Source organism: Temnothorax curvispinosus, unplaced genomic scaffold (genome assembly GCF_003070985.1).
Source record: "Temnothorax curvispinosus isolate PA1 unplaced genomic scaffold, ASM307098v1 QBEX01013816.1, whole genome shotgun sequence".
NCBI classification, from domain to species: Eukaryota; Metazoa; Arthropoda; class Insecta; order Hymenoptera; family Formicidae; genus Temnothorax; species Temnothorax curvispinosus.
In genome coordinates this window covers 94,449-117,784 of record NW_020223596.1, presented here as the reverse complement: position 1 = coordinate 117,784, position 23,336 = coordinate 94,449, and the positions used below count along the sequence as shown (strand labels likewise).

The 23,336-nt window shown below is 38.8% G+C and overlaps 1 protein-coding gene across 3 annotated transcripts in view; it reads right to left on the bottom strand.

The window, feature by feature from the left end:
* LOC112463980 (tubulin polyglutamylase TTLL4-like) overlaps nucleotides 1–23,336 on the bottom strand; it is a 155,019-nt gene that overhangs the window by 107,859 nt on the left and 23,824 nt on the right. The window lies entirely within an intron of this gene.

The window sequence follows — 23,336 nt, the reverse complement described above, 5'->3', positions numbered from 1 at the left end:
AAAATTATTTCGTCCACAAAAAGCTAAGGGAGATTTTACGCGGGAAAACTTCCTCAAGGTAAGTGCACGGAGAGCTACGTATTTAAAAAGATAATTTAAAAAATCCTGCAAAAAAATTCCAAATTTATTTTTTCTAAATTTTGATTTAACCATTCACTATTAAACAGAGTCATTGTTGTTTTATAAATCATATCTCAACGCTTTTAGTTAATATATGACATGTAAGTTATAGAGTATAGAGAATAGAGATACGCGATATTAAACTTCTTTTATAATGAATTCGGAAATAGAAGAGACAAAAAACAGACAATAGTTCGTTGGATCGAAAATTCTGCACGAATACGATCGACATTATGCACACGTGTTGTCCATATGTGACAGACACATGTTCACTGGGGGTAGATAGGGTGCGAGCGAGTTCACATGATTTTCTACAGTGGACACAAGGGTGGAAAAAACCTCGACCCTTAAAAAGATAATAAAAGATACTAACGATAATCATTGCAGTACATCGGAGCATAACAGAATAATCGGAGGGGTGAATAATTTGCACACTATACGATAGAGCTAATTCAATTTTGTTTACTTAGAATAGAAACGCTCGATCGTGAAATGCTGATATCACCTGACACTACGATACTTTGTTAATAAAAATGAATAATCTATGTTATTTCAAATGAATAATAGCGTGTTACTATATTATCAATATTCGAATAAAAGAAAAGTATAATATATGCACAATTTTTTATGTATTTATTATTTTATATTATACATTTATTTATATTTTATATTTATTATACTTATTACTTTATATTTATTATTTTACGTACTTATCTAATTTATACTTTTATAAAAAATAAATTCCTTTAATATAAGCAGTACATCCGTTAATTACGTAATATAACATAATATAACATATTAACATTAATACTACTTTTTTTTTAATTTAAAGCTTATGTTATCTTTTTTAATTTAATTCAAAAATCAATAAAGAGACACCGCAAAATTATTAAAATAAACTTGTAAAATAAATGTTTACTTTATTTATTTAATTTACATATTGACGAAAATTGATTGAACGATTATTCAGCGAACAAAGTAACTTATATGTGAAAACAAATTATTTGCAGTCTTCCCTTGATATTGGGGTACATAGGTGTCAGCCTGTAGGGAAGGCAACCCTTCGGACAACCCCGCATTAGATGCAAGCTTGCAGCCCCGCATTGGCAGGGGCTTAAGCTTTCTTTAGCATACGCTTTTACTTAAAGGAGGTCAAGCACGACATGGCGACATTGTAAAATAACTTTGTAAGAAGGCCCGCCCGGAATGTATCAATTACGTGAATTATTTTCATCGGCATCGCGACATCGCGTCGATTAAATAAATTAATTCATTATCTTGTTACACTTGCTCCCCCTTTCCCTCCAGCCTTACCACGTTCTCTCACCTCATTTACGGTCGTCTCACGGCTATCCGGACCGTGTAAATTGGTCGGAACGAGTATGTCGCAACCGTTCGATAACCCTTTTTCGTAATTACAGTGATTAAAATGTTCGCGCAGGAATTCAGTCTTGCCGAATAATGTCCACACGGTGGGAACACCTCGACTTGCACTCGTTCGAGACACTAATGGCAGAGAGATATTCGTGAATTTACGGAAGAATTCGTGTTATACGATGATATCTCAAACGTCAATCCGTCCGTATGTATGATTACAGTTAAGATTTATAAAATCCTATACAAGCAAGTTAAGTTTATTTTACCAACAAAAAAGCAATCTACAGGAAAAAATAAAATTGTAAAAGCTTTGCGAAATATGTATATCCGCAAAGAACACTTCGTGCGATGTAAAAATTAAAATACAAGCAAATAATCAGTCTCGTTAAATTATTTTGATTAAAAAATAAAATGTTAGAATATATATATATATAGTAGGACGAGAAACGGTTGCGATAGCGATTAATAAATGCGACATGAAGAATCGTATTTTCATCTCCGCATGGGAAAACGACCTGTTTAATATTTTCTTTTATCACGCCACTTTCTCGTTGGTAATTTGCGTGTCGGAAAAAAATAACCAGAAAAAGAGCCGGAATAGGTAGTTAGCTTTACTTTTTTTGAAAGTCACATAACCGCGGAAATTATATTTGTCGTACGCAAGAACATAGCATTTTCGAATCCATTATAATATCATTAGAACCAATTACAAAACAAAATAAGATATATACACGGGCAGATAATAATTAGCATCTCAATCAACATCAAAAATAATGATTAATTTTCTGCATTTCTATTTGCAATCCTTCGATGTTAATTAAAATATTCAACAAGATAGGAGGTGATTTGCAAATTAAGTAACTTTATCATTATCATATATGTGTAAAGAATGCAAGAATGATAAGAGATACTGCGAGGGGACAAAGCACTGTTTGCTGGTAGCAAAAGTAATAAACCGGTTGCATATATGTCGGCACGACAGAACCAAACGATTCATTGGCGAACAATCGTCGCTACTTTCTCGGTTGACATTTCTCAAAGCGAGGGAAAAAAAATACGTGTCGTGCGGAATCGGCCACCACTTCCTCCCGCGTACGGCCGATAGTCGTCGTCCTTTACTGTCCCCCGCGGAGTGAATGGCGCAGCGCCGCGTCACACCTCCCTCCTCGTCGCGGTGACCCGCTCGTGCCAGCGGAACGCTCGTTCGCGCTACTCGCTCATTCCCACGGCCCCGATATCGCTGCATTAATGCGAGCCGGCGCACACGCGCGCGCACGCACGCGATCTCCCTCGTGCGCGCGTGTCAAGCCGGGATCCTGATATTGAGCGAGCGAACGCGAACGAATACGAATACGAATGAACAACTCGCTTCAACAAGTGCAAACAGAATTACTCAAGCAACTCCAGCAAATTGCTCATTCGTTGTTCGCGCTCGTTTAGTCTGGTTCCAGTTTCACGTGCACTGGACAATCGCACATGCGGAACGCTCTTTCGCGCGCGTTTCCAATTACTCCTCGCGACACGTATTTATCATCGGAATCTAAAAATTTGACTATTAAAAATAACAAGAAAGTACAACTCTTAGATTTGTACTTATAGCCATTACATGTATCGATCGTATCGACAAAATGTATCAATACGAAGAATAAAATTTGTATCTTGATAGACGGTCATATTTTAATTGAAGATCAACTGAGAGTATTCAATTGTGAAAAAATCCGTAAAATCTGATAACTTTAATGTATTATTGAAATGTTTATGAAACACTCCGCAACTTTACGTATGCAAATTATTAAAATTCTCTCTTAAATTATTAAATATTTTTGTTTCAAAATACAAAGTTAAGCTATCACTAACTAATTGTAAATATAAATAGGCTATAAAGAATTAGAATATAAAACTGGCTTATTATAACAATTTTTAATTAAATTTTTTATTAAGTAAATTGATAAATATACTTGATAAACAGATAGAAAGATAGATTAAAGGTAGATATCTACCTTTCATTTCATATAAGAGCCATTATCTTAAATTGAAATAAAAAAAAATCATCTGTCACTCACTGACACGATGCGCAGCAGGGGAGTTATAAATATAGCCAAATTACAGTAATGACCAAAATAATTAATATTTACACAAATATAAATATGTAAATAATTAATATTTACAGAATAATTCTTGCGTGCATTACGTAATTATAACTAATTATAAATATTTATTAAATAATATTTGTAATTATAAATAATTTAGATAAATTTAGAATTTAAATAATAATTTTACTCACCTACAACTGCTCCATCATTGCCCGATGCCTCCTAAGCCTCCTCGTCTCCTCAGATTTGTTGCACTAACACAATATTCACTCGCGAAGATACGATCACACGCCAATTAATCATCAAAATACGATCATTGCATTACACTTTAAACGACGTTCCAGACGTTCTCGCGTTAGATTCGCACGATGTGCATTTTATTCTACCGTAACGAAAGAACAAGACGAGAAAAGTACGATTACACAAAGTTACGATACGCTGCTTCTTTATTGCTGTTTTTAGAATTAACGAGAATGAGCAGCCTACATTCGTATAAACAAAAAATTTTAAGCCCAATATATCCGATTAAAACATCTTCAAAGAGACAATTACCGCGTAAATACCACGTAACAATAATTTCCATCCTAATTCAAATGGACAAAGCAGAGCAATAATGCTTCGATAAATAGCCGTCGCCTTGATACAACGATTTATAAGTTCGCTATCGTCAGAACTAACTCATCGCGTGAGTTGATAATCGCTAATTGTTCGTGGGGGACAATCACATTTTCTTCTAACAGCTGTCACGATCGCGTTTCGAATAATGTAACGACGATACACTACTTGCCGGCTTTAGTTTCGATCGTACGAATAACGTAAGGTGATAGCGCGAAAACGACAGTATGCTATACGCCGAGTGCTAAATTTCAGCTAGTTTAGTTCGTCACCCCGAAAATATTCTTAAAACGATTATTAACTAGTGATTGAAGGTATCACACAGCCTTTCTTGAATCAAATCGCAAATGGCAATTTAATCCGACGTATTATTATTCCACTCTCTGTCCGAAAATACAATAAGCGAATTATTGAAAAAGGCGAGGCACGATGCGAGACGTACATAGATATTCAAGTCTAATTATAAGCAGCATTAAAGAAATGATCGTCGACCGTGAATATCGTACAGCAGCAATGCATGTAGAATTCCTATTTTTCATCGATCTCTATTTCGAATGTATAAATTACGAAAAAAAAACAGCTGAAATAATAGTCGCCTCGCGAGTCTGTCATCGCGAGACCCGGCGACTAATTGTACTAAATTATGACCGTGAAATATTAATATAGGAAATAATTGTACTTCCTCTCTTGTCACGTTCGCGTTTCGATAGATAATGCAACGACACGCGGAGCGGATCGCGGTACTACCTGCCGGCTTGCATCTCGACGCTCGAATGGAAGGGCGGCGACCTTGCGTAAACACATCGCACTCGCGCCACAATAATAATCTCCCCCCCCCCCCCCCCCCAAGGCCGCATTTCGATAGAATCGTTATCGTTTCGAAATATTCAATGTATTATAAAAACAAAATTACACCGAGCATCTATATACGAGCAGAATACGGACCTAAAATACGTACTCGTTGATAATGGTTCTTGATTTAAATGTTCATAGACGTCTCACCAAAGTAAAAAAATGTCATAAGCGTTACATAATTAATATAATTTTTTATAATCAATAAAATAAAGTTTCAAACAAACATCTCGAAAGCCGAACTGATTAACTTCTTATAAATTTTAGTACCAAAACACATGGTTGATTTATAACTTCGTCAATTTTCATTACTTTTTATTCCACAAAGTTCGTCAGTTTGACTTCTGAGAGACTTGATTAATCAACATTCTACGCTTATTATCTAATTATATTATCAACATCTTCACCGATAATTCTTTAAGTAATACTGCCTGAAAATTAAGTTGATAATTGAGAATAACTCAATCATCATTAGCTTTAACCACACATTTTGATCTAATAAGCTAGATAACTATCAATAAATAGATCATATATCATGACTAAAGAATCTGGTAATGATTCACGAAATTTATCTAACATCTATGCGTGAATTGGCACTCACTCTAAATCTGTCAATAATTACGCAAAGGAAAGGAACACACGCCAGTTTTAGTTGCCAAGAGAACCCCGCTGCCGGCGAGCGAACGGCAGCGGCGAAAAAAGAGCGCTTCTTTCGCGACTGGATGAGGAGGCGAAAGGGAGCAGGAATGAAATTGGCTCGTGACTAATGCCGTTCGTCATGGATGATCGCGGAGCGTGCTTGCGCCATTCCCGTGCCAATCCCGCGACGCCATTCACGGGAAAAGAAAAGGAAGACTCGAATTGTCCCCTCGGCGCGTACGCGACCTCTTCGAGCCGAACGAGCACGTCGCAAGACCTCTTTAGAACGGCGAAAGCAATTGAAATAGACGACTGTTGCATAACGATGCATCAATAATAGCGCGATCGATCAATGACGCGCGATTTGCGAAGTGCGAATAATTAATTACCGAGGAAACCGTTGTACACAATTCAGTGACCTACCGTCAAGTAACGATTACGAAACCAATATGATCTCAGCGTGTGCTGAAATTGTCGAAGTTACAAGCGCGAAAAAATGTACTTTACGTCAATTATTAAAAAATAATTAAATTATTGACAATTATTGTCAATAATCTATCTCCACTATCGCGAATAAGATATTAATTCAGCATATATTTTTATTAAAATGGTGTTTATCTTTTTTAAAAACTTGCACCAAAATTATATTCTGTCTAACAACATCTCGCCACTTGTGTGGAATAAAACTTAAAAGCAAAGACGTCATTAACTTATCGTAACTTGCTTCGTTTATATTTAATTAGCTTTAACATATTTAATTTAAACATTGGTTTTTTACATTTTCTGATATCCTTGCCAGTTTTTGTGAAATAGTTAACGAACGTAAATAAAAATTAAAAATCTTCTGTGACAGCAAAGTAATCATGCTGAATGCCTGTCTCCAATAATCCGAGATAGAAAGGTAGATAGGAGAATCTCATTCCTGATTACTTATCGTTAGCGCGAATTAGCATACGTCAAAAACACATTAATAGGATTATCTTGTGTCAAAGTGAAGAAACCGGTAACATATTCGTGAATTCTAGCATTGAAAACGATTGCTCAACCATTAATTTGGAATATACGTAAAACATAATCCTTCTGCATTTGATGATCGTGCACATCAAGCGTGTGATTCGACATTAATCTATACGATAATCTAATTATTAAAATGTAAGAGAGATATAATTAGAAATCTTGACTTATAAGAATGTATATGAAATAGAAAAGTTACGAAAGAAATGGAAAAAGGAAAGTCTTTTCGCAATATACAATAAACGGTAATTTTTATATTAAACATCCCGAAAAAGAAGAGATCGTTTTCAAGAAAATCATTTAAAAAAAAAAAGTAATTTCATTATATATATCTATTGGAAATTCCTTTCCAATTTTCAGGATAATTAGCAATATTTTCAGGCAATTTCCATCTCTGCAAATTGTCAAGAACGATTAACGGTTCAGATATTCGCTCGCCGATGTGATTAAGGGCTAACAGGAAGCCCATATCTCAAGGTTACCACTCGATATATCATTTTCGCACAGCACCGACGTAACATAATATAATGTGATAGATGAAGGCGTGCAACGCGAGATGTAGTCGGCGATTAACTCCGCGCTCCAATATGGAATAGAAACGATAGAAACCACGAGTCGGACATATCTTTTACACACGGTCGTAAATTTATGTGCTCTCTTGCCGCGCTATGGTCTACACCAGAATTCAAGGAGACCTACGTACGAAATCACGTTCGTGACATACGAACCCGCGTAATTAAAACCGCGTGACGACCGCTAATGATTAAGCCATATTTATCAATGACGTCAAACGCAAGGAAATACGTCGAAATTTTTGTGACATATATATTGTTTTCGTGCGAGCAGAAGCCGGGCTTAAAGAAAAGTGTAAATCGCAGAAACGGTCAGATCAAACAAAACAGATCGAGATCCATTCAGGTAATTTTCAAAAGCATAAAGAGCTGATTAATAATAATTCAAGAGCTAATTAATGCTATGTACAGCGCGTGCATACATAATTTTCTTAATTCTGATAAAGATTCAATTTTGCAACAGGCTCGAATGCGCGAGATCAATGATACATTACATGATCTCTCATGTGAAATGCGTCAGGCAATATTTACGCATACACGTGCCTTCACCATATAGCGCGCGTGTGGTTAGATGCAAATTAGATTCGCGCCATCCTGTTGATCGCCGTCTCGAACGCATTAATTAACGCGCTTGTTCTGAGGAAGCTAGACGAGCTCGCGGACGGACTTGATTATCACCTTATATCCTCCCAACGTTTAAGAGGATTACCGGATGCCAAAGATTTCAATACTGCGGGCGCGTAATCATATGCTTCGAGATTTCTACGATTAAATCTTTCTATCGGGCCAGCATGATTCTCTCACAACTTGTCAGTATCATATTAATATTCAGTTCCCTCTGCTATTTACTTAAAATGTTGCAGCAGACATCATAACGAATATCTATAATGATGCCGCGTTGATATGTTGCATTAATATGTATTTATTTCAACGAGATATCAGATATCATATATAGTGTATCTGACATCTTTAATATTTTTATGCAAAACTGCTAATTAAAACAATATATATAAATACAATTTATTTTTCCATTAATTTAACACGTTATGGCTTTATCTCTGTATTTATTCACCTCTCGACAACATACTTCTCCGCAAAAATCTATAATAAAGAACGGCCCTGTTTTCATATTCAATTATCGAGGAATATCAAGAATTCGATCACGCAATTTCAATTGGGCAACACGCTCGTACGCGTCGTACACACACGCGCGCGCTTACGACGTTCATTATCGCACTGTGTGAAAAATCGCGGCTTTCAGGGAATAATTACTTATAACACTCGACGTGATGTGTCATTAAGTATGGAGACGAATTAATGTCGAGTCAATTTAAAACATGATTGCAGTTTGAATTGGGTACCACCTGGATGTTGTTTACCGCAAAATGCGATTTTGAAAAATCGAGGTTAATCGAGCACGTTTAGTAATTGCATCCCGTCGCGCGGCATGCATCAAAATCGTATGCATCTCGAACGGACGTCTTTTAATTCGCAATTACAATCGATTGAGTCGATACCATCTACTGCTGCGTCCTTAATCCATAAATATGAAAGTTGTCTCGTATTAATCAACCGTCTCGCGCCGATCGCGCCACGAGGATCATTTGTCGAATTTATCTCGTGCTCCGTCGGAGATTAGAACAATGTTATAAAACATCATATAATTATTGTATAATACATAAGCACGCGTATGTAAGACTGAAACATATTCGACGGATATCGTACTTCATGACATAAAATCAAAGATAGAATCTACATTAGACTTAGAGTCCATGCATAGTTAATTAGTAATTACGTTCTCCCCTTACAAAAACATTAATAAAATATGAAAAAAATAAAGCAAATAAGACATTATTTAGAAAAATTATGCTGCCTGAGATTTTTCTAATTCTTCGCACACGTAATCTTTTTTATGTATTGAGCTCATATATCATACTTGATATAGCATAGAAACAATCGCCGTTGCTCCGTTTTATGCCCGCGACTGTCAAGACCTTGGTTTCGAATTTTTTGAAAATAGTAGATGGTGCACCTGGCAACTCGTGCGTTCTAGAAGAAACGACAATTTTATGCTCCCGTTGCGTCTTTGTTCCATGCAAAAATCGACGCTCGGTGCAGAGTGGCTGTTACACAGTATCGCTAACCGTCGCGTTAACTATAGAACTTTGCGCCGTTGCGAATATGCAGCAAGCCGCCGTAAAAGTAATCGAGCCTTTGGCAAGGATAATGGCACCTCGTCTTTCATGCTTCTCTTTTCCTTCGACAATGTAACCGAGTGTACGATCAAGATAACAAGGTTATCACATTTCCGAAAAAAACATTTTACATCATTCGATTGCTTGTGCAAATTGGATGAGCAGATATTATATGATAAAATATGCGATATGACGGGGAAGATATTTTTAGCGTCATCTCAATTTCTCAATCCAAGATTACAATTTGCATATTCCAGTAAACAAATTAACACGAAGCATTCCGCACAATATTTATAGTCTTATAAATCTGATAGTCAAATATTTTCGGCGAACGGAAGACGGAAGAAGCAGGTTTGCTTTGCTTGACGTAAATCGACCACGTGGATGACACGTGAACGGAACATCGTAGAATAAATTTATACGTATATACATATACACATGGAGGGAATTAAAGATAAAGATAAAGCAAAATCCCAGATGATAAATAAAACAAGCAAGATAAAAAGTGTTAATTAAAACAGTTACGTTATAGCAACATACAATATAACACGTTTTATCCATTATATATTTAAATATTTTTAGGTATTCAAAATTTACATAATTACTACGTCGTAAATTAATACAACATATCCAGTCTTGTATATGTTTTATTAATTTATTTCAAGATTCACTACGATGCTGTCCCGTTTTGGAAATAACCTTCATCACGATTGAACGATTCAACTCACACGACTCTCCTGCACGCATTCCAGGCAGACGAATTAGGAAAGATCGCATGAGCGGATAGCTGCGTTCGCTTTCATTAAGAAGGCGAAGCGACACGCGTCCGTCCAGGGGGACTCAATAAAAATCGATCGAGCCGTTTTCGGTTAAGGAAAAGAAGACGGGGTGAATGGGGAAGAAGTGAGGCGGGACGGTGGCACAGAAAGATCGTACATACGTTCTTCCTATAATCTGACACTTTAACGAGCGTGGCGGCGGGAAAGACGGTGGCTGCTCTAGGCGCGTCGCCGCCACGTGGACAGCCCGCGCCCGTCGGACGAAACTTTCTCGGTCCGCGGCCTGCTCCCGGGCAACACGGCTTCTCCTTCTCGGGGGCCCCCGGGTTTCTCGTGGGAACTTGAGACAGATGCGTCGCGCGTGAGAATCTCGGGCAGATGCGGACTTACGCACCTTCTCTCTCGAGTGCGCCACGCACTGCCTCGTATTTATAAGACGTACACGTACCGCGCGTAGAGTATAGGTAGAGAGATAGGGGTGTATGCGTGTAGGACATGCCGACGCGGTATAATACGCCCGACCATAACCCGCTTACGACTCGCGGCTCTCGTCTCCTCTCTTCCATCCCGCCTTCTCCGCGCGACGACATTCTCTCTTTCTCTCTTTGACACGCGCGCGATCGGCCCGCGATTCCGCTTCTCTCTCTCTCTCTCTCTCTATTTAGCTCTCTCGGTGCGTCGTGATTGTAATAGAGGTGCCGCATCGGATCGCCGGTCGTGTGCACGGAACGTGTGCGGAACGTGGCTCTCCGCCGGTCTCCTTCTCGCGCTGCCCTTTTTTCTTTGCCGCGTTTCTTCCACGCGGTTATAGGGGGACGCAGTCGTTAGGAATTGATAATAAAGACATATTAGGCAAATTATGTATCCATGCAGTCGTACAAAATTGCAAATAAAAAATTTAGTACAAATCAGATAAAAATCATAAATAGTGAAGGTGAAGGTCGAGATTTTGTTGAATTGTCCTCTAATTACTAATTATGTTAAATATGAAATGTATATAAAAAATAACAAATTTTTTAATTAAGTTTTGGAATACTCTTAAATATTGGAATACGCTTAAAATGTTGAGCAAGCAAATTATACAACTAAATAAATGGAATTTTATTCTAATAAATTAGAAATAAAAGTACATCAAATTATTTATAAGATAATTGATAGAAGTAATTACACTGAAAATAATAATAAATTTTATATGTTTACATCCCACAAAGAAGATCCCAACCATCAGCTTTCCATTGATAAAATACACTTTCGATCGGCGCACCTCGCTGCCGATCGAAAGTTAATATATACTGCTAGTTAGAGAGCGCATATAAAGTACGCGGTACAATTTATTATGGTGAGTCTCTTGCGTTCGTTAAAAATCGACTGTTTTCTTGAAGGTAAGGAACCTCGATTCTTATCCTCTGTGTACACTTGAGGCGACGCCGTCCGTCAATAAATTCGGCGGCACTCGCACCCAAGATTACGAGTCTCTCACGTCGCCTCGTATAAATCCGCCTGACGCCGTACCGTAAACGGATACGTGGAAAACGTAACGGTATTATCACCGTCGATTAAAATTTCCGAACCGTTCTCCGTGTAACGACGGATTAAAATCTTCCGACACCTTCATACTTCATACTCTTACGGGTACAACCTTATATTTACATTAACATCCTTGCATCAATAACCGCTGGTATAACGTGACACAAAAATGTTTTTCGAAGAATTTTCTGTATTGCAGGACAAATTAATTGAACGTTTCGAAAACAGTTTTAATTTATGTACCAGTAGAGAGTCTGATGATAATAGATTGAATTTAAAAATGTTTAATCCATTTCTTTATACACAACTTGCTGCATTGTGCACGATTAGTGCAAATTATGACAAAATTACTTTAGATATGTAGTAGCAATCTGTATCTTACTACTAAACGATTTCAAAATCAATTCATTAATTACAAACTGCAACAATTGGTCATTGACGACTTCAATAAGACGACCGCTAGGCTTATCGGATAACACTGTGCCCGAGGGATCTGATGAAATATCACGACACTATAAGACGCAAATGTAGCCCGAAGTGGACGATGATTTATTGCGTCAATGTAATTACCGCAGAGCGTTCGGGGCGATACTTTCTTGGCAACAAATAACTCGTGTCCGACAAAGGTCCCCGCAGCGACGCTCGTCTTATTTACACGAAGAACATAATTACTCGGGATCCTCACGGAAATCGATCCCATCGCTCATTGACGTTGAGATCTTGCAAGGAGAAACTGATGGCACCAACGATCGAATTTACCAGCGCCGCCACGTGACCCGCTTTCGTACGCAAAATAGTTTTGGCGTTATTTCATGCCGAGAATACTCGACATGTATTACTGTGCTCCTTGTCCGCAGTGATAGTGACGGGACTAAATATCAAAGTAATATTTATGGCCAAAATAAGATTCAAATCTTTGAACAACCGTTGCGAGTTATTAGGCTATTTGTGAAAACGAAAAAGCGTTAATTTTAACAAATAATTTTTTTTGCAAAATGTAAAATATAATTAAAACTCGAACATATGAGATCTCAACCAATAAAATCTTCAAGTAGCTTATAAACAAAGATTGCTATCTGCTTCTCCTAATATAAAAAAATACGAACTATCTCTAACTTTTTTTTTAAATTGCTGTAACAATTGTTCTCAAACTCGAGGTTTCATCATACTTACAAAACATCGGTCAAACGTAAGGGAAGTATAACGCATGATTCCGCGAAGTCGCTCGGTACGTTACGAAATGAAATCGCGCGGCCCGGGGCTATGAAAAATTCGCGCGCTCACTTCCGCGCGCGCGTCCGGCAATGCGTAACCGCCGCAATTTGTAATCAAGATTTATATACGAGCGGAACTTCCGGCCCGACTCCCGTACCTTTTACGCGCGGCAGCAACCCGGAGGCGATTACCGAGTTGCCACTCGATCCCGAAAGTAAGCGGGGCTAATGTTACGCCCGCTATAAGTCAGGTGCTGCATGCGCAGAGTAGCCACCTTTGAAGGTGGCAGAAGCCCCCTTCTCTCACCTCCCGGCGAAAAAAGTCATCCTGGAGAACGCGCGCGGCCAGCATCCGCAGTGGAGATGCGATGAATGGACACCGGATAACCCTTTCTCGCTCGGTCTCTTCGAACCCGGACGACTGCCGCGCCGGCGAGCCACATGTATCCCGCGTAAAAAGCATACCGTGCCTAACGACCGCACTTCCACGGTTTTGATTTTCGGTAATCGTGAGAGAGAGTAAAATTCTCTTCATGCTCTAGTCACTCTAGTGTTTCTTCACTAAACTGTGGTCATGCGGAATTTCGATTCTTTATTTCGACGAGTCCTTAAATAGTTTCATTATTGGAAAATTAAGTTATTTTCTCAATCGAATTCATGTTAGCAATAAACATAAACTCTCTTGTAAATGTAACTTTCAGATTTTCCCAAATCTTTCCCCTGCTGTAGTCAAGAAAAAAATGGTACGAAAGGCTGTTACACCGCGGCAAAAGTAAAAAATCTCGAATAAAATAACCTCGATGTAACGCCACGTGTTGAACTGCCTTACTCCGGATTCCGCGGTTTTCCGTGGAATATGGTTGACGATCTAGAAATATCCTGCGGAAACGGTTTTTTGTTCTAGACAAGAGTCTAGAAAAGTAAACCCGGATCTCAGTCCCCCTTTTTCGATCGCGTTCTTTGCCTGTCTTTTCAATATCGCGCCTTCGAGTCTCGAGACGGAAAAAAACTGAGAATAGCCAAGAAAATATCTCAGATCCCCTTGTAAAAAACCCTTTGATGCTTCTTGACGTGTTTTGGCAACATGTAATTTCCCGAGGCACAATCCTCACGCCTGCAAAATATTTTACAAAGAGCGACGTGAAGACTCTTTCGAAACCAGTAAAAAGAACTCCCGTTAACGCGCGTACTCGCGTATTCGCGTATTCGCGTCTATGTTTAACGTTATTTTTGCAACAATTGAATAACGCATGATTACCGCAAATTGCGAGGCACCGGCCCTGCCCGACAGTAAAAAAGACATTTTTTTTGCGATATTCGGGTTCTTTCTTTCACAAAAACATGCTATAAGTAATTGGTGTGTAAACGATTTTAACGATTTACTTGTCATTCTGATTGAAAAAGAATGTATTTGATTATATGTTTATATGTATTAATTTTTGACAATATAATTAGGTAACTGAACACGATTATCCAGCAAGAAAAATAGCACTTTCTCTATTAATTACAAACGATAAGGCAATATTGGCATCAACTCACAATCAATATTACTTTATCCAAATTTTTCATTTTTGCTACTTCGTAATTTCGTATCTCTCGACTATCACAGTAATAAGAATTTTGTACGTGTATATGCGGCGTTTTTGTGTATGCATGTATTCGAGAGTGTGCCACACACTGCTTGATCTTGAATCCTGTTTCAAAGTACCCTCCCCCCCGGCGTCACGATTATCTTGGCACCGACTTCGCGAATTGCGCACGTTGCTCTAAAAGAGGTTCTCATATCTATTTGAGATGTGAATAATTCTGTAGATTCTTACATTAACAAAATTTTGAATCATATTTTACACAGACTCTAGAACAATGCGGCAGAACAAACGTCAGAAGATCTCGTCAGTAATTCTTATTTTTCTGTTCAATTCTATACCATGTGTGATTTAAAAGATATAGGCTCCGCGAAGACACCTCTACTCTAAATATACGTAACGTTGGCATAACCTCAGACACCGCGTTTTCTTCTACTTATCGTTTTTGTCGATCCAAATATAACGTTCCCAAAAGCGTACCCGTTGCGCACACCTAGATACATTTAACCCTTCTTCTCATTGTATTCTGCACAAATTTTTTCTTAAAGACTTTTCAGACGGCTGGAACTTGTTACCCACTTAACTTAACATTGAAAATTAAACATATATTTAAAATAAATTTGATTTTATACATGTATATATTTATATAAATGTATATATATATATATATATATATATATATATATAAAACATTGCTGATATTTGTTAAGACATTTAATAATGCTGTCAATACGAAAATATTAATAAGTAATAGTAAAATAAACATATCCTTTTTTTAATTCATCGATAAAGCTACAGCAATTACGTTCGCAATTTCAGCCAATTAAATAAAGACTCTCGCGCAACGATATGGCCCTTGCGTTCACGTGACGGACACGCGGCCGGCGCGGCGTGAGCTGTTGGGGGCAGAATGGACGTCGGTGACGTCGTCCTCTTAACTCAGCCACGTGTTGAAAAAGAAATCTCCGTGCGCGGGCCGGAATGTCGTGCGTGCAAAGAGCAGCCGGAGGTTTGAGGAAGGAGAGAGAGGGACGCGGAGGGAGAAGAGCCCGTATAACTCGTGCAGCCCACGAGCGGGCCCCGATGCACATGCTCGATATTCCCATGGATTCGCCGCCTTATGGCGGCCGTGGACAGCGTAGGTCCGGTCGTCTTCCCACCCCTCCCTGCCTCGTCCTTCCACCCTTCGCGCCGCCAGCCGTCCTCCTTCCTCCAGCATTCGGGCTCTCTTTCCAAACACCACAAGGATTCCTCCATCCTCCCTTGCGCGGACCACGAGCGCGGCGTGTGTATAGGCACGCACATGTCCCGAATTCCCACAGTCTTCCCGCTCGTAAGAAAAAAAAAAGAAAGAGAGACGCACGCATCGCCGTCACCTTGTGGGAGAGATCCCAGGGAGGAACGAAGGAGGTGCGCGCGTTCCTGAGCCTCCACAATGTGCATACGCACACGTATGCGCGTGTGCGGGGAATCGGGAACGATCGTCGCCACGTGCACTCACGTGCGCGCCCTTTTGCCGCGCTTTCTCGGGGGGCCGCCTTTCAAAACTGCCCGCGCGATGGATCGACGGATAGGTGCTCTTTTTTTTTGTTCGCGACACACGCGTGAACGATTTAGGCATTCCGTCAGGCCTCGCCGACATGTGGCGGAATTAATCGGCCTACCCTCAGAATGTTAACAAGAAATTTAGATCGATCGTCCGACGGAGGAGAGAGTTTTGGCGCGATAAATCCTGACAGTGTCGTATTACCATTTGCGGTAACAACCAATTACGGATACGCAAGAGTACAATAATCGTTATAAATTCCCCTTCAACTTTAAAAAAAAAACTCCGTTAGTCCTTTCAAATAAGAGTAAAGTCGTTGGCTTGTTATCGGCTTGTTTATTGAAAAAGCGCTCTAAATTCTTTTTTGTTTTGTTTTATTTTTTTATTTTTTTGTTTTACTTGGTTTTTTTTATAAAAATCAAAATGTTGATTCTTTTTTAAATATAAATATAATTAATTTTCAATCAATGCAATCAATTTTCTCTAAACATTTTCAATCTACCCCTTTATTATATATAAAATGTAAAAACTTCTTTAATTAAAAAATTAATTAAAAAATATATAAAATGACAAGATTTATGGTACTTTCAATAGTTAGTGAATAATGTGTGACTTGTAAATTTTAATATAATACCATATCATTATTCAGAAAAAATTGAATGTTATTATTTTAAGTTTCTTTTCGATTGCCGGAGGAACGAACGTTGTGGATATACTTATCACCCCGCTCACGTACTGACAGCTTAATCGCGGAAGTTACTTGCCACATCGTTATAAAACTGATAACGCCTATGAAATTGCATTAAAATGACGTCCACATCGCGATAAATCGCGAAAATTAACATCAGCAAGATGTATAAATATTTATGAACGATGATAGATCTTTCATCTTGCGCAAAGTATGTACTTATTTCGAGATTTCTAGTATCTGGAGCATCATTGCAGAGAACACTGCAATTTTGAACCTTGAAACACCAGAAGCAAAATAATTATATCATTCCTCTCAGTCTCCAACAAAATAATGAGCAATTCGTTCCGCTTCATAAATCTCTTATTACACCCGTGTAACTAGAGAAGGTATATAGTTTTTGTAAAATTAATCGTCTGGTTGATACAATTAATATTATCTGGTTCGAGTATGCGCATCACGCAACCCTATGGTAATCTCAGATCGGAAAGGTGAATCTCTCTCTCTCTCTCTTTCTCCCGTTACGGAAAGCAGTATAAATTAAGACTCGATCAGGTAGCTACACGGCCTATCTACCGCATCTTTCGTGTAGCTATCATAACGAGCAGTGATACATTGATTACAGAAATATTTCTGACCGTGCTAATTACAGCATATTGCACGGCAATAAAGTTGATTAACACAATCTGGTTGCATAAAATATTACAAAATTGTGGAAGTAAAATCTTCTTAGTGCAATAAAGTCATATTACAACAAGCATATATTATTACAGTTTTATATAAATCTCCTTTGTAATATTTATATCAAATATTATGCAGAAAGAAACAGTACGTATAAAAAAGTTATACTGGCATTATTGATAATATCTTCGAAAGCTAAATAAATTGAACTCCCCCTGGAAGTATCCATTTTGTCCGATGTACATGATGATATCACTTGTACGTCCAGCTGCGTCTACGAGACGCGTCGGTGTGTGTGGAAAACGATTAGATACGAGCGTGAGTATGCATTATTCAGTCGACACTGGCGATGCCGGTCTCTTCCGCAATCAGCGGGTCTCGCTCCTTGACCGTGTCATTTCTCTTAATCGTCCGCCACTCCTTGCTCTATATGTACGCTCTCACTCGAGAGGGCGGAACAAACAGAGGACAGAGAGCGAAGAGCGGAGTGACGGTCGGCTCGAGAGGAAGAAGTAAGCAAGGTGGAGCAGGACAGACGATAAAGTAAATGAGACCCAATCTTAGCCACCCACTTAATTCCCGGCTCTCGAGCGAGGGCTCGCACGTGTATACATGTACGACGCATGTGAACACGAAGCGAATATGCACGCGTGCGACGGGCACCTTACGTATCGAACGTCGATATTTCTGTCGGCACGTGTTGTTCAAGAACGCGTTCATAATCGCGTGATTTTTTATCATGCGTCGTTTTTATAAGTTATAGATGACTGTGTATTGCGCATCTTACAGCAGATGATTTATAGTGTTATTCTCGATGGTAAATTACAGTTTGCGTGTTCCAATTTTTTTTTCTTCAACCGCAAAGTACAATCAAGATAAATATATGATAAATCGCGATGTAAGATATAAAAAAAGATATATACTGATAAGTTTTTATATTTCTAACTCTCCAACCTAATAGGAACAACTGTGACGCAATTACTTCATCCCGAAAAATAAACTGTACTTAGGGTAATAATAATAATAAATGTGAGGAGAGAAAGAGATAAAAAGAATTAAAAAAAAAAATGAATAACTTTGTATGAAAAAATGTTTAAATTGCACATAGATGTTATATAGGATTTTGATTAATTTCTTATTCATTTAAAAATGATTATGCAGATATTATAATCACTATCACTATATTTAGTCTATTCACAATTTAAACAAGATCAGTCATAATGATTTACAATCCACAACGATCGTGATACATTCCGAGGTGGCGGCTAAATGTCGACACCCCCGATCTAAGACGCGAATAAGGGAGAAAGGGGGGACGCCAGCAGAATGCGGGGCATATTCGTGAGGGCCGAGTAATACGGCAGATGAGAGGAAGGCTGCAGGAGTCCGTGGGAAACATCCTCGGTGTGGTTCCTTCCTTAGGAAGGCGTGCGGAGAATCCTTAGTGGTCGTGTGCACGTACACGCGAGCGCCGTGGAGGACTTTCAGGGCAGGCCATCTGCCCGAGTCTCTCACGATTCCGGGCCAGCTGCCGATATCTTCGCATAAGCGTGCATCGTGAAAGGGCCCCAGGCGCTAAATGCGCGCCTCGCACACACTTATTTGCGACTAGGTGTGTAAAACTGCGATCGCTCTACAATCGCCCGCGGCGATCTCGCTTGACGCGCTGATTTTTCGCGCCGAGCCCTACGATCTCCCTCATAGGATCACCCTATCTCGCTCCCCCCCCAGGGGGTTGACTTTTCGAGGGTTCTTCTTGAGGGATTTCTTCGTGGATATCGCTTGTGTTAACTACGTGTGGCACGAGTAACGAGGATAACCAGTTAATCCTGACGAGCACAAATAAATCTGTAGCCTGCATGAAATTGTATAATTTATAAAGAAGCGAAACTTGTGTGTGTGTGTGTGTGTGTGTGTGTGTAAAATACAAAAATTATCAGATTATCTTGGGGCTAAATATTCTCGAATGCAATAATCTATTTCAATGTTTGCTCTATTTAAAACATGTAAGAAAATTAAATTATTGCGATATCAAATATATTCATTGTATAATGCAAATATCCTTTTAAAGATGTCACCAAATAGCTATCAGTATAATTATCCGTATAAATAATCTGATTTATCTTACGATGTGATCACTCTAAAATGATCACGCTATTCTAAATTCGATAAAGTCTATATCAACTATCTGCATAAACAAATCGACGACAACGAACCTACCTAATTGCACAGGTGCGTTTGTTTAAGACTCACTTGATTTTCCATACAGCTGTTATCCCGTGTAAAAAGCGTTAAATGCTGTTCACCGAGAGCGCGCATAATTAACATCTCCGAGAAATTGCCGTCAATAAATCAAGTAGTGGTAGAGATACGCGACTTTGAACACATACATAAACACACATACATATGAAAGGTCGTCCCCCTTCTTTTCGTCCCATCGTCACCCTAAATTGCTCTAACAAACCTTCACATAATGCATCGTGTCCGGTAGAAAGAGAGCCTTAAATAAGTCAGAAGAGTGGGCAACCTGTTGATCGCACCGTAATTGTACGAATCACGTCACCCCCCCGGCAAAACTTCCTCCCCTCAAGAGTCACCTGCATTTTTATCCCTTTATTCCCACATAAAAGAATCTATTGGAGAAACAATAGTCAACCGTAAATATCCAACGATTTATTTCTCTTTTAATGCATTGGATAATCTAATGCTGGAACGTGCTAAACGTTTTGTCATAATATATATTATGCGCCAATAAACACGTCGTATAATATTTTACATTTTAAAATATTATACATTGTATAATATTGTAAATCCGCTAAATGCCGAGATATCGAGTGTCAAGTAGAGCTTGACCGAAAAAGATTACCGTGTCTAGCAATAACTATTATAGATAACAACCTCGAGTATTCTAATGACTGTCCTTTTAGACCGTTAATGCTGAGATACGCGAGCAACGCACGATAACTCGCACGTGCGTTTCGAGGAAACCGGAGCACCTGCATGGATCCCCCAAAATTCCAGGAGACCTCTTCGCACAAACGATCAAAATGCAAATGTACACGACGAACGATTCTGCATGGTCATCCCTTAGCGCGTGAACGAATTCTCGGCACAAAAGGGGTGGGGTATTTTTCACGACGAGGGGAACAAGTCGAGGAAAAGGGACATCCTTGTAGGAACGGGGTCAAGTTTGAGAAACGCGGAAACGGTAGTACCATTCAAAGCCCGCTCGTGCTTTGCACGCTTCGACAGAAAGAAAAAAGAAAGAGAGAGAAACTTCCTGAAAGGAGGACGGTTCTAATTTTTCTATGGGCTCCTTTGACATCCACCCTCTTCGTGGTGCGCATAGGGGTGAATTCTTCTGACGTGCGTTTCAATGCGTCCAAGAGTGTGGGAACGGAGCCGTTCGAGAAGCGGATCTGAGAAACACCCGTACGGGGTCCTGTTACGTTTACATAGGAAAGGCTCGTGCTAAGATGCCACATCAACGTCTAATAAGGAAAAATATCGAGACGATCGCCAGGAGCAATTGTACGCACAATAGCATCGGTGCATAAATTGCAACATTAATTTAAAATTTTGCTTAAACTTCTTTTCATTTTCTAATAGTTTGCTAATCACAAGAATGTCTATGTATTGTATAATGTTCGAGTACCATCTTCCCTCCACACACATACACAAACATACATATAAGTATACATGAATAACATATATTATTTTAATCTTAGACGTGGCTCTAATAACTTGAGATAACATAAGAGTTCAACTTCGATAAAAATATTCGTTGCGGATCCTATGTATCGCGGTGATAATTGTAGACGGAAGGAAGCAATGGATGACGAGAGCATGAAAGCTGGCCTTTTCCGACTCGTTAATCAGTCCGAAAACAGTAATGTAGGAAGGCAGGCAAGCGGAGGAGGCGGCATCAAAGAGGCGCACTCGCCACGTAACAGCGCCCAGAAAGCATCCTAATTAGGCAATGAAAGGACGCTTTGTGGCTCTCGAAAGGGAGTTGGTGTCTAAAAGACGCCGATAACACGTGCGTCAAATCTTGAAGAGGAATGCGACAGCGATGACGACGACGACGACGACGATGACGTCGACGACGACCGGATCCTCCCGTGGCGCGGTTCACACGAGAGACAAATGCAGAATCGTGAATGGCGCTTTGTGGTGAGCGTCTTATGGAATACTATCGCCACCCGTGGTGTGCCGTGCCGCCATATGGAGCACGTCGAGAGCCACAAAAATAAGCGGCCATTAATAACGCCAGAACCCCTTCGAATTCCAGGGAATTTGTGATTCTACATATGTGCTGGATTTATCCATTGACAGGCTGTATTATCACACACATTTGTCATCTTTAATTATATAATTAACTACTTAGAACTAGAAATTTGCCGGAAAATTTTCTTAACATTGGATACAATCAAAATCATGTACTTCGAATTCTTTCATGTCCGTAATAATGCAAATATTTTGAAATCCGAGAAGATATTTCTTTAAATAGTAAAAATTTAGTTTAAAAGAGAAACTTTCCAACACGATCCTTATCTTAAAGACACTGGCCGTAAAATCACCTTTACTAATGAAACAAAATTAAATTTATTCAATGTTTGTGCCTGATTAATTTCTCCATTCCTGTCCTTAGTGTAATTCTATAAATAAAATACACGTCACTAAAAGTTTACCGATCAATTCGAAATGTAACGTGACAACAGGCTTCAATGTCTTTTATTACCTTGCCTTATTTAGTCCTGCAGAAAATAACATATCCAAGTTATCCAAGTACCGAGTACTAGCAAATCTGAACCGGTTTTTTCGCAAGCACAAGAAGTTATCTGAAATGTGAATCTATATATCGATCAAAGACCGCATTTTATTAGAGTAAAATACATAGCATATCCTTGTAAAAGTAATTTCTCTGAAAAATTTAATATATATATATATATATATATATATATATATTATATTGCGAGATAAAAATCGGCTAACAAATACTTGCTTTGCGGCAGTCATTACAATAAAAAAAAGTTGTCCAAGTGGAGTTGTATTGAGGATACGAAGAAATAACAACAGCATCAAAGTATATACCTTCGCGAAATTTCTTGCATAAATTGAAACCTGACCATAAATAATTGACGGCGGATAAAAAATCGAAGATATGCGAGTACCGATCCGATTTCGCATCGTCAGTTCGCGTGGCCTCAAACCAGAAAGTACGATCTGCCATCAATCGACATCATAAAATAATACATTGATAACTGACGGGACACCGGTTCTATATTCAATTACCGACGCTTTAATAGCCGGGTTCTTCTTACGAATTTTAACGACAGTTTGCTTCGCGTGTCTTTCTCGAAGGGTTTTTCTTCCGCGACGCTTTCGTGATGTTGAATTAAGTACGTTTCGACGCGAAGCACCTCGTCCTTGTTCGCGCAAGAAAAATCCGTTAAATTGCCGAAAATTATACCGTTTCAGTCGAAAACATCCGTCGAACGGTTTTTAAGAAGCGGTTTTTACATTAAATAAAATAATAATAAGGCGGGTTGTTGCGACGCTGAAAGATTCTGGGAAATAAATTCGCTTAAAAACTATCAATATAAAACACTGACCCTAATTATTTTCTCTCGAGATATGAAAAGGGGTGTATATTTTCCACATGTTGCTGCTGATAGGACAAAGCTTTTAATAGACCTTTGGGAATCACCTTAGCTTAATCGCGTCGGAATAGAGCATGAAAGAGTTAAGAAAAGGAATTCTAACGTGACAGATTTTGATGGGAGGGATCGTGGCATAATCCTACCTAATTCAATAGAAGATAGAAAATATAATAAA